Raw genomic sequence first — 9,908 nt, 5'->3', positions numbered from 1 at the left:
ATATAAATGTATAATATAATATTAATGAAGTAACTTGAGGCACACGAAAACAGTAAGCATGCTCGTGCATGCATCCATGCAAGGCCTTCAAGTCTGGATTTAATATATAATAATGACTCCACCAACTCCGTCAATTAGAATAATAATAATAATAATGCGCATATATAAATAAAACCCTAAATTTCATGCACTTATCTGTCATTCCCCGTGCCCATTCAATTCAATCAAAGCTCTTTCTTTTTCTTCCGAGTCCACTTACATACATGTATAATATATAAAATCCTATATGTATATATATATATATACAGGGCCGGCCCAAGACCCAATGGGCCTAGGCAATAATAAATTTTTTTGTGAGACAGTGCTGTATTTTTTGGAGGCCCCCAATTTTTTTTTTTTTTTGGAGGTGGGGAGAGATACTTTATTCTTTCAAGTGACTGTTGTATTTTTCTTTGTTTGGGGGTGTCTTTTCTAAGGGGCCCCAAAGAGGGGGATTGTATTTTTAAGGGGGTCCCAAATTTTTGGGAGCCCTAGGCATAGGTCTTAGTGGCCTATGTCTTGGGCCGGTCCTATATATATATATATATGATAATACTAAAATTTAATATATATATATATATAAGAATCTCTCAACAATTAAAAAATATGACGTTTACTTTTTGATATATAAAATGTGAAAATTTAATATGTTAATTATTAAAAATTATTATTTTAAATTATTACTATAACTGAACATTAGCGCATGTATAAATGTGCCTGTTTTCGTGAGTGAGTCACTTCAAAGAAATACATTATATTAGACTTAATACGTAAATATGATATTTGATCCATCAATAAATAAAAAATTTGACATTTGGTCTTTCAACAATTAAAAATTTTGACATTTGATTTTTAAAATAAAAAAATGACCAAATTTGATAAAAAAAAAAAAAAAAAAACTAAATTTCATAAAAAAAACTTAAAAATTTCATAAAAAAGACCTAAAAACATTTAAAAAAAAACCTAAATTTTATAAAATACCTAAATTTCATGAAAAGATTTAAAATTCTCATAAAAAGACCTAAAAATATTCTAAAAGATTGATGGCATTTATTTTGTCACTTCTTGTTTAAGACATCATTTAACAGTTTTTGAGCAAGGTTTATGGATTTAATGATTTTTTGTTGCTTTTTATTTGAATTCTTGTTATCACAGTTTCTATTAAGTCTTTTTATGAAATTTGATATTTTTTTTATATTTTTAGATCTTCTTTATGAAATTTTTAGGTCTTTTTTTTTAATATTCTTAGATCTTTTATAAAAATTTTATGTTTTTTTTTAATATTTTTAGTTTTTTTATAAAATTTTAGGTTTTTAATGAAATTTTGGTCTTTTTAATATTTTAAGTTTTTTTAATGAAAATTTTAACTCTTTTTTATGAAATTTAGTTTTATGTTTATTAAATTTGATATTTTTTTCATATCAAAGATCAAATCTCATATTTATATATTAATCATAATTTGATGTGTCTTATTAATGTGACATTTTATATGATGTAAATAACAACTCCGTTTGCTCTCAATCATATTAAGTATTTAAAACAATAGTTTTTAATAGACGAGACATCGAATCTTGACGTTTTATACATTAAGGATCAAATGTCATATTTTTTAATTGTTAAGGGGTCGTCCTATGTATTAAACATAATGTTAATTATTGTGTTAAAAATAATGATTAAGTTTTAATACATGTTTTTTTAGATAAAATGCATTATTTTAATTTTAAAATAACTTTATTGGCTGATATAAAATAAGATATATTTATCTTCCAAAATAAAATTATTTTAAAATTTAAAACAATACACATTATCTAAAATCAAAATACATTTATTGTGACTTAATCATTACGTTTTACTTGCGTACGCGTGACCTATATATATAATATAAATCCTCAAGTTTACGGCATGTTTTATTCATAAATTATATTATGAGGAGTGTATCATATACACTGATAGTTTGGATCTTATTATTTCCTTTTTTATTTAAATTTTTTTGTAAAGTTCGAGGTATGTCCTAATTAAAGATGTAATCTGTAATACCCTGAGAGCTCAAGATCAGGTCTAAGAAGAGACTTTAGAGAATCTAATATATATATCGAAGATAATAAGGAAGGAAATAACACCAGCTGGATACCTTTTGAGCTGAATGTGGATAAAAAAACTCTAGGGTTGAGCGTACTTGATCTATGGTAGCTCAAAGATGGGTGACCCCTGCAAAGTTCGTGTAGACCCATCAGGGGAAATTGATTCGGTATTTCTTATCGTTCGATACGAGATGTTACAGGTGATATTAAAATTGACCCTTGGAGAAGGCGGTCCGATGAGGGCGGAGAATGGCGCCAGGGCGCGAGAGCTTGAACAAGGAGCAACTCCTGACTGGTTTTTAGAATGATAGCCCCCAAATGAGAGAAGATCTGAGACTAGTTGTAGGGTCACATGACGAGCAGAATGTAATACCTCGAGAGTCCAAGGTTAGGTCCAAAATAGATAGATAAATTTGATTTATTCGTCGAAGATAAACAAAGACAAACTTAGATTGAATGATTGGAATTGAACCCATGAGGATTCATTCCAATTTTGAAACGAACCCATCTTCATTCAATTCCGAGTTCTAGAACGGTTTGTTCGATTCCCAAATCTCAAATAATGGCTTCTTCTTCTTCTCTCTCTAAATTCACTCTCAAACCTATTGTCATAAGCTAGTAAGATTTCAATCAGTGGAACCATCGCCAATTGATAGTTCTAGTTTCTCTCTTCTTCTTCTTTCTAGCTCAGCATTTGAATTCATCACCATCAAACTACAAGGTTCCAACCACTTGAACCATGACCATATGGACCTATCGATCAACAATGGTTCCAACAATGAACCTCGTCGAGCACTTAGATTTTTTTTTATTTTTTATTTTTTATTTTTTATTTTAATTAAATATAACTTAATCAAAGATTAATACATTAATTAATAATTAGCTTAATTCAACTTTATTAAAGTTATAAAAGAAAAAAAAAATATCCTTTCAAATTAAAAGTAATGATGTTAGCTCTTAAAACTAAAAAAAAGATGGTGTACGTAACAAGACAAATTGAAAGCACAAGGACTTCTAAGGTCAATGGGGGTGTCATGAAAAATGTGTCAAACCACATGGGCTATGTATAAGATTTACCCTCAACGATAAAGAGATTGATACGGATGTGAAAAATGATATAAGTGGTAGAGAGAGGCTATGGTGGCAATTTTCAAGGCAAGTGTGTGGGCGAAATTGAAATGTAAGGCACTAGCACTAGTTGATATTGTGGGAGAGAAAGGACATGAACAAGTCAAGACAAAACCCTAGTTGGTAAAAAAGGACCAATGCTAGAGCCTATAGAGAGACTTATATGGGTCCTTCGGTACTTAAATTAAATAATTTTGTTCCACGTTTGGTAAGAAAGGTATAATTTAGAGTTATTTCAATTCTATATTTGGTACGTCAGTTTGTGAATGAGGTATTATTATTAATTAATTGTCAAAAGACCAATTTGTCACTTTATCTAAATATATAATAATAATAATAATAATAACATTTTTTTTGCAAATAAAAGTATTTTTAAATTACATAAAATATATTTTAGTTACAAGTATATATCTAAATAACCTATCAAAATTTAAAAATAAAAAAAATGAATTTGAGTAGAGCGAGAATGGTTTGATTTGTTTAAGTAGTTAATTAGGGGTAAAAGTATCATATAATCCAAATCTTTAATCCCACAAGTAGGATTATATAAAACCACCCCTCCCTAAGTTTTATTTAATCCTACTTCACCAGTATTAATTTAAACTCGACGTGTTTTATCCCATGTTCTAAAAGTAAAAATGTCGCGAAGTTTTTCATCGCTTTCGTCAAAATAACATGTAGTAATTAACTAATCACTAACTTTATCAACTTGACTTATAACAAAGACTAATTATTTCTTTGGATGAAATGTCAAATTAACCCAAATACTTTTGTTTGGGAGTCAAATTGGCTCTCCCACTCTCAAAATAGCCAAACAAACCCTTGTATCTTTAGACTCATCGTTAATATGGCCTTCTTACTTTGAAGCCAAAGGGAGTTAAAATATAAAAATACTTGGCTCTAACAATTCAAATCAAATCCAAATTCAAAACTTAAATCAAACTTTTAGTCGCAACCGTACCTCACAATTGCATTACATAGTCATTAACAACCTAAGAACTCGTCGCACCCAAATTACACACGAGAACCCTAATACTAGAATACATGATGCGATCATATATAGCATTGTTTTGGGTCTAATTATCCTAGGATTAGAGTTTGATTTGAGATAAAATATAACTTTCGAACAAAATGTAAATGTCACTGGATGACACCTAGATAGCGTACCTTATAAAAGCTAACATGATATCGAAACTAAAAATACGAAAACTCATTTAACTATTTAAAGCTGTTTAAAACTAATAGATAAACAAATTTAACACTTGATCCTATTTGTTTTATAAGGGATGAGTACCTTTTGACAATTGTCAATATAAAATTATATATATATAATCATCTAGAAGAGACATGCCCAAGTAAAAAGTAAAATTGGTTGCCATATGAGAGGCAACAAAGAGTAATAAGCAACAATGGCATCTTATTATTCATAGTGATAGAAATACATACATAAGTACAAGAGGCTACCTATATAGCCATGAGCTAGCTATAATAGTAAGGATTTGTTGACTCATTGCCCCCAATTGATGGCTACAGAACGTAGGCCATGTTTGGCTTCGCCCCATCACTTCACAAACAAAGCCCCTACATGCATCAGTAATGGCAGGAAGACTGTTCCTTGCATCTGTTACAGCACTGCGTTCAATTTGGACAAAGTGCCCCCATTGTCTGTAGGCTACAATTTTTATATAATAATAATAATAATGTGATTTGTTAATAATTATAATAATATGTTAAAAAAATTATATTTTTAGCTGAAAACAATAAATGTCCAGCTTTCAAGAAAGTATAGTTCTTAGAGAGTCAAATTTGAATAGAGATTAGAGATTTTGAGTTTAAGTGTTAGGCGTCATCACGTGAGGTTTGAATCGTATTGCTACCATGTTTATGTATAATATGTAGAATTTAACTGTTCGTTGTTCGTCTTAATGGCCTGGAAGACCTCAACATGAGTAAAACTTAGTTTGGCTAGGCTTTTTTTTAACAGTATTTAAGCTAGGTAGTGTTTAAGTTGTGTAATAGCATTTAAACAGGTAGCGTTTAAGCTGATAATGTGTTTGGATAAATGTGCTTTTAAGCTATCAATTAATAATTACGTGTTTGGTTTGAAATAGCTGATAAGCTATTATAACTTGATAAAAAGACAAAAATAGACATGTTATTTGAATGATGTAAAATTTTATTATTAAATGTTTGCTGTTATATATACATATATACACATACATATATATATACATCGCACAGACAGCAACAGGGACAGGGAGGCGAAGCAAGATGGTGACGGGTAGCGGCCGATGGGGAGACGGACGGCCTGCCACGGCCGACAGTGGCCTGCGACGATGGGAGCAGCGGTGGGGTGAAGGACGGCCTGCGACGATAAGAGTAGCGGTTGGGGCGAGGGCAGCTTTTGTTGCCGATGGGGGCGACTGTCGACGGGAAGCAGCTGGTGGGGGCGACTGCAATGGCCGACAATGGCAGCCAGAAGTGCTGAAGAAAAAGGCGGCAGGAGGCGGTAGAAGGCAGAGGTAGAAGATGAAGGGTATGGCTGAAAATCAGTGAAAAGATGGGGTAAAATGGTAAACTACTTGGTCAACTCAACTTTTAAATAAACAGTTTTTTGCAAAAGCTATCTCCGAATAGCTTTTACAAAACGCTATACCAATGGCGTTTAAGCTATTTACCTGAAACGCTGGTGAGGTGTATCCAAACATCTCACTAACTTTTCTTAATAGCTTAAAAGTTGTTGATATAGCTTATAAGCGATCAAATCGCTTTGCCAAACAAAGCCTAAGAAATATTAATTTAAGCTCATAAATGTTAATTTTTATGTAACACAGTGGTTGACTCGTGAATGTGCTTTTGACACTCTAAGTCATTATTTGAGAAGTAATCGAGGGTTAGCATAAAAAATGTTAAACATTTGTGTAAATGTATCATTCTAATGTTTAAGGATGGTCATGTACATTAATGGGTACAACTTTTAGTCGTGCCCTTTTTAAGTTTTTTAGGTGAGTAACTGAGCGTTTACTTCACTAATATTGATATTCGTATCAAAAACCTTTAAAATATTACGGGGGTTTGTTTGATAATAATTGCGAGTTAGCTTTCTTGTCTAAGATTTTGAAGACATTCTCTGATTCTTGTATATAGTTGTACAATTTTTTTATTGTGATGCTCGGAGGATTTTGCACGCTAATGCTATGTTTCCAATAAATGGATTTGAAATGTGAAATTCATTTATAAATGAATTATAAATGAATTTGAAGTAGAATTCATTTGAAAATGAATTTTTATATTTGGAACGACACAATTTAAAATAAAATTTAATTAAATTTCATAAATTTACCTTTGAAATAAATCTAGAATTGAAATTTTATTTGGTCTTACGTCCTAAAATACCTTTCAACATAATCAGTATGAAAAGGATGTGACACAAAAGGTCATGGGTATTTTTGTCCACAAAATTTGGTCTTTTAAGCATTGATTTCCAAATTTCACTTTTTGGTGAAATTTAGATTAATTATATAAAATTGAAATTTATATTTTTCTCATTCCGAACAAGGTGAATGATAATGCAAGAGATCACTAATAATAAATCTAATTCGACTTGAATTAATAGTTAAATAATTAGTTATAGATCTTCATATCAATAATCGTTGAATCTACGACCAAAACACCAAACTACTCGAAGGAGTCCCCAAAATTGTTCTTTGATCCCTAAGTTATTTTTGTACTATCGATTATCATTATCTCGAGATGTTAGGTAGTGATGTGTTATAGGCAAAAATTCATTAAAAGACTAAAAAAGCTTAAAGGTTCAAAATAACTTTTTGTACTAAAAAAGTGTGTTTTTTTTCCTAATAGGAGGGATCCCAAATAAAGCGCATACAAGATAACCCCAACATCCAAAAAAAAATTCGAGAATTTTACTAGAAGAATAAACATTATCTATAAAGATCTTAATTCTAATGGATCCCGAAATGTCTATAAACATTATTCATAAGAATTCTAATCTTAGTAAAGTTTAAAATATTAGGATAAACATTATTTAGAAGAATCCTAATTCTAATCGATAGGGAAAACTCCACACTATTTTATAAATAAATAAGACTTTCTTTCAAAAGAGGTACGTCTCTAATATCGATTTTAATACGACATTCAACTCTTCAATATCTAATTTAAGCATCTGAGTGTTTATACAAAAACTTCCATGTGCCCTTTAGTTTTTATTTTTCTTGCAATATCCAAACGACTTGGTGATGATATTTCTAGTTGATAAATTTATTATCGTGTTCGAACAACAATAAATAGTTATCTAGACTTTTTATGCTAAATTTAATCCTCACTTTAAAGGTAAAAAATACTATTAATACAATGTTATTGTGAGTTAGACATGATACGTGATAGTATACATCATGACTCCCTAATAACATTACGTATGATCATAGCCATATAAGCCATCTTACTACTAATTAAGCTAGCTTTTTGTGGCTTGTTATGATGTCCAGTTGCTATCACATGAAAAATAATATTTCTATATCAAAAAAAATCTCATCAACGTGACAGTACATAAGAGTGGTACCCCGTAATTATAGGTCATTATGACTATTTTTTGTTATCAAATCACTACTAAGATGGTAGAAATTTGGAATTAGGGTAAATTACCCTAAACCCTAAATTACACTCCATATGTTAGGGAAAGTTTGATTTGATAGATCTTCTAACTTTACAACTCTAGTTACAATTCTTAACTTATCGATATTAAAATTGTTAGTGTGACGAAAATACTATTACATTTTCTTTTTTCATCCCTTTATTCTCCTCTATTTTCTAGTAAATTGGCTAAAATTTGACGGTTTATCTATCTCTAGTTCGACTATGGATAAACCAGAGAAAAATTGACTTTTGACTAATTTGCCATACAAGAAAAAGAGATTGAGAGGGGAAAAAAATACGAGACTAAATTTTATATAACTAATGACGGTCTCTGTCATTTCTCAAATATTAAAGATATCACTATCAAATGTTACTTAATTTTAATTTTGTTATTTCTCAAATGTTAAAGATATCACTATCAAAGATTACTTAATTTTGATTTTAAACTTAGGAGAACGACCAAAACACCTACCTATATAAAACTATGTTATTTAGTCAAGTAAAGTAAGAAATTCAAAAGTTTTTGTTGAATGATATGGAGCAAAAGTCCTTGGCAAAAAAGCCATCGACTTTTTCACCTCATTTTCAACCATACTAATTAGTAACTTGTTTGGGTTAGTTTAAATGCCACTCGACTTGACTCGACTCGACTCTCGAGTATCTTTTTAACTTTTTTATTTTAAAAACAAAAAATAAAAACATAGCTATATAATAGTTTGATTGACATGAAAAAAAAATAACTTTCCAAACTTGACAAGTACAAAAAAAAACAAAAAAAAGGGTAAATCAAGTGAGGGGGCAAGGGCAAAAAGGGAAATTGACATGGGTAGACAAGAACTCATGACAGAAGCATAACTACCACCCACAACACACCCTTTTGACCATTCCACCATATTCTCATTTCACCCCCTTCACTTTTCCATATTAATTTCAATGTCAAACCGACAAAAGCTACCCAATTATGATCCATCCATTTCTATACATATAATTCATCCCTATGTCCACTCATCAAATGCCATCCCCCCCATCCACCCCCGCCCACAACCCAAATTGCTTCATATGCCTTCAATTTCCTATCATTTTCGTGTCGCTCCTATCACCAATTTTTTCATTCTCAATCATAGTGTTGGCTTGGAATTTTATCCATTGAGGGTGATGGATTTGACACGTAATGTTTTATGTTTGAGACATTGCGAGTTGAGTTGAGTTAGAGATTCGCCTCTTTTAACATGGTTTTGTTTGAATGATCCTAATTATTTCATAAGATGTCATTATTCATAAGGTCAATAAAAATTTGTATTACCCTATTTTGAATCTTAATTAAATAAGAAAGTGTTATAATCTCACATCTTGTACCAGATTGATCGACCCTTATAGATGATTGTAATAAGGTATTAAGAATAGGTACGAAAAACTAATGTTCGAATTACTCTGAAAAACTCTAAAAATGTAGTCTCAATATTGTCATACCCTTTTTTTAAAGAACAAAAAAAAAAATTGATATTGCAAAAGTAACCTTATGGGGCAATTTACATGCCATTGTTCATGACTCAACTTACCATGCAAATATCGATCAAAAGATTCATGAAATCACTTAGTTAACTATTATAATGATTGTTTCATTAACCCCTTTAACTTTTAAATCCAAAGAATGAAGACATTTTATGAAAAACTTGAATATAAAATCAATTTCTTTTTTTTATTAAAAAAAATAAAAATAAAAAAGCCTAAAAGACTAAAATAATTTTTTGAGCTAAAAAAGTATAATTTTCTCCTAATCGTGGAGACTCCACACAAGGCGCAAATGAAATAACTCCAATATCCGAAAATTCGTCCCAAAATCCTGTGAAAAGAATAGACATCATTTATGAGAATTTTAATCTTAATAAATTTTGAAATATTAAAATAAATATTATCTAAGAAAATTCTAATTTAATGAATTTAAAAAAAATTATATTTCTTTATAAATAAACAAATTGTTCTTTAAGAAAATTTAGTTTATATATG

Source organism: Diospyros lotus, chromosome 15 (genome assembly GCF_014633365.1).
Source record: "Diospyros lotus cultivar Yz01 chromosome 15, ASM1463336v1, whole genome shotgun sequence".
NCBI classification, from domain to species: domain Eukaryota; kingdom Viridiplantae; phylum Streptophyta; class Magnoliopsida; order Ericales; family Ebenaceae; genus Diospyros; species Diospyros lotus.
This window is presented reverse-complemented; position numbering follows the sequence as displayed.